Here is a 3,709-nt window from a genome sequence, read left to right as displayed (position 1 = left end):
CTGTAGGAATGTAAAACTTGTTTTGTATACATTTACTTAAATAAAATTAAAATGGAAGATTTTTACATCTGCTTCTGTAGAATAATGGTCTTACTATTTTCAGATAAATATAATAAGATGGAAACGTTTTTTATAAGACACCAAGTAATGTAATTAATTTAAGTTAACGCATGCCTGGGGATATACAGTGGCTCTTATTTTGACACCCCATGCTAAAGTTGACTAAAAGAGGAAAAAAAATCATCTTTTGGAAATTGATCTTAATGCCTTAATTAAAAAAAAAGGAAAAATCCACCTTTAAGACACAGATTTCTTTATGATATAAATGTAATAAATAAATAAATGTTCTTCCTTAAATGCAGGGGCATAAGTATACACCCCCCTATGTTAAAATACAAGGGGCATAAGTATACCACCCCCCTATGTTAAAACAGGGGCATAAGTATACACCCCCCTATGTTAAAATACAGGGGCATAAGTAACACCCCCTATGTTAAAATACAGGGCATAAGTATACACCCCCCTATGTTAAAATACGGGGGCATAAGTATACACCCCTATGTTAAAATACAGGGGCTTAAGTATACACCCCCCTATGTTAAAATACAGGGCTTAAGTATACACCCCCCTATGTTAAAATACAGGGGCATAAGTATACACCCCCCATGTTAAAATACAGGGGCATAAGTATACACCCCCCTATGTTAAAATACAGGGGCATAATATACACCCCCTATGTTAAAATACAGGGGCTTAAGTATACACCCCCTATTAAATACAGGGGCTAAGTATACACCCCCTATGTAAAATACAGGGGGCATAAGTATACACCCCCCTATGTTAAAATACAGGGCAGAAGTATCACCCCCCCTGTTAAAATACAGGGGCATATATACACCCCCCTATGTTAAAATACAGGGGCAGGCAGTCAGATTTTCATTTTAAAGGCTGTTCTTTCTGGTACTGATAGTACTTGGCCTTTGAATTAAAATACCCCCCCTCCCATCATCAAATACCCTTCACCATACCTATAGATCGGCATGGGGACTTTCCATAAAATCATCTCTCAATGAAAATGAAACCACTATTAGTCTAACTGAAAATAACACCATGCCCATCTCTATTGAAGAATGAATGAATGAAGTCAAGTGAAGAAGGTTACCATTGAAATAACCTTCTTCTACCTCCTTTTTATACAAACTTTCATTTGAAGGTTAGCCACCAAGCGGCAGCAGAACCGGTTGTTATCTTGAGCAATATGGCGTCTAACGTGAGTGAAAACATTGGAGTACGAGGAGGAACTTTGTCGTTCAAAAGAGGAGAACGAGCGACAACGGAAACGACTGACGATGTACCATTTGCTTTTTGGCCAGACAAGGTAACCTATGCATTTTATTTTATAGAAGAAGCAGTCACATCCAGGGGCGTAGCACAAGATCCTGGGCACTGATTAGCCCTTTGCTAATTATAGACATTATAGCCTATTAGTATTGAATAAGACGCCCCAAAATTAATGAAAGTAGAGATTTGTATTGCCAAAGAGCGTTGTGTGGAATCAATCAAAGGTAAAGGCAAAAAGTCTTTCATATGTATCATGACATGCTCCTTATGACCTCATAAGGAGCATGACTTCAGATCTGCCCATTTTAGCTTTATTTTCTCAAAGGCAGAGCAGGATACCCAGGGCTCGGTTTACACCTATCACCATTTCTAACCACTGGGGGGCCATATGCAGGCTGGGGGAACTCATATTAATGTTAAAAAACCTCATAAAGTGAAATCTTCATGCCATGGGACCTTTAATGAGCTTCAGCATTGGCTCCACTCCATTGACCCGGAAGCTCCGTCCATTATTTTTTACAGTCTATGATCTCAGGAGAAAGAGAGCTAGTGTTCTGGTCTTTTCTCCAATGACAGTGGTACCCTATTGTTCTGCCCTTCAGGCATTTAAGTTGAATTTTTATGCATTTAATTTGGCATACTTTCAGTTTAATGCAGGCTCTTATTTTGACATTTGTTTAGCGAGCCAAAGAGGAAGTAGTTTATGCAGACTCTTATTTTGACGTTTGTTTACTGAGCTAAAACCGGAAGTAGGAAATAACGTTAGAATTCACCACGTTAGAAACTCGTGAGAAAGGCAGATCATCAATGCGCCAGGGAAATGCATCCAGCCAGTTAACTTCCCAGCAGAAGCATCGCTTGTATGTATATATCTTTGTTCTGAGTTAACTTTTAAGCATAATCATTTAATGTTGTAAAAGGAATGTTAATGAAAACTAGGTTGCTTAGATAATTACAATACTTTGCTGTTTGTTCCCTAGTTTTACTCTCTCATCTCTCATCACTACCGCATGTGTATGGATTCAGCACAACATGAAGGAAATAAATCTGCTGATAAGGAATTAATGCTTCTTCGTGTTCATGAATAGAGAGAGTTTAGCTCACTGTTTAGCTGGAGTTGTTACACCTCAGCGAGAACAGTACACCTATTTCTTTGTTGTCTGTCCCTCCAGAGCTCCACAGCAACATGTCTGTAAGGAGGAGGAGGTTCTCTCTGACCAGCAGCTCTGTATTCAGGTGAGGAACTCCAGTCTGGACCAAAAGGACCCAGAGCCTCCACAGATTAAAGAGGAACTGTGCACCAGTCAGAAGGGAGAGCAGCTGGTCCTGAAGCAGGAGACTGATACCTTTATGTTGACTCTTACTTATGAGGAAAGGGACCACAGTGAAGGTCAGACTCTGAACTTAAACCCTGATGATACACTCTAATGCAGCAGAGATAGAGACTTTAGCCAACATGCCAGTTATACCTCTGTGGAATCAGAAGCAAACAGTGACCACCAGCTCCATAGAGCCGAGAGCCAAGATCAGAAAGGAGGCCAGCATGGAGACTCAGGATCAACTAGAAATGCAGAGCCAGAACCAAAGAAGAGACGACGCAAGAGTAGAAGTCACAGTAACAATGTAACTAACACTAACATATCAGAGACAGGTAAAGGTAAAAAGTCTTTCATATGCTACATGTGGGAAAGTGTAATTCAGAATTTCGGAGACACATGAAAATCCACATAGGTGAAAAGCCTTATTATTGCAAAACATATGGAAAAGATTTCAGACATAAGGGTGTTTTTAACATCCACATGAGAACCCACACAGGTGAGAAGCCGTACATTTACTTGACTTGCAGGAAACAATTCAGATGGTTCAGCATTATTAAAGCATGTGAGAATCCACACAGGTGAGAAGCCTTATTCTTGTGCAACATGTAGAAATGACTTTGGTTGTAAAGATAACTTGAAAATCTACATGAGAACCGACATTTATACATAGTAGTGGCTTGTTGGTCCACGTGAGAAGAGCCCAGACAGATGAGAAGCCGTACGTTTGCAAGACCTGCAGGAACAGATTCTATCATGATTCAGGTGTATCATTAATGCAGCATATGAGAAGCCCCAGAGGATAGACTCTGAACAGTGGCCGCTGCAGTCTTGTTTTTGTTTTTGTCAGGCTGTCTTAGAGAATGTAATCAGCTTTGGAATGACTGCATGGTTGGGGAACCTTTCTGTATCATTGGAATTTAAGTTATTGGTTATTTGTTAAAGAAAGATGATCACTTTTTCAGTCTCTCTTTGGCCAGTGTGTACTTAAACAGGTGAAGATTATCCTCTGTGATCCGTCCCATGTTCTATACTGAGTGTGTGAATTGTTA

Source organism: Etheostoma spectabile, unplaced genomic scaffold (genome assembly GCF_008692095.1).
Source record: "Etheostoma spectabile isolate EspeVRDwgs_2016 unplaced genomic scaffold, UIUC_Espe_1.0 scaffold00018702, whole genome shotgun sequence".
Lineage (NCBI taxonomy): Eukaryota > Metazoa > Chordata > Actinopteri > Perciformes > Percidae > Etheostoma > Etheostoma spectabile.
This window is presented reverse-complemented; position numbering follows the sequence as displayed.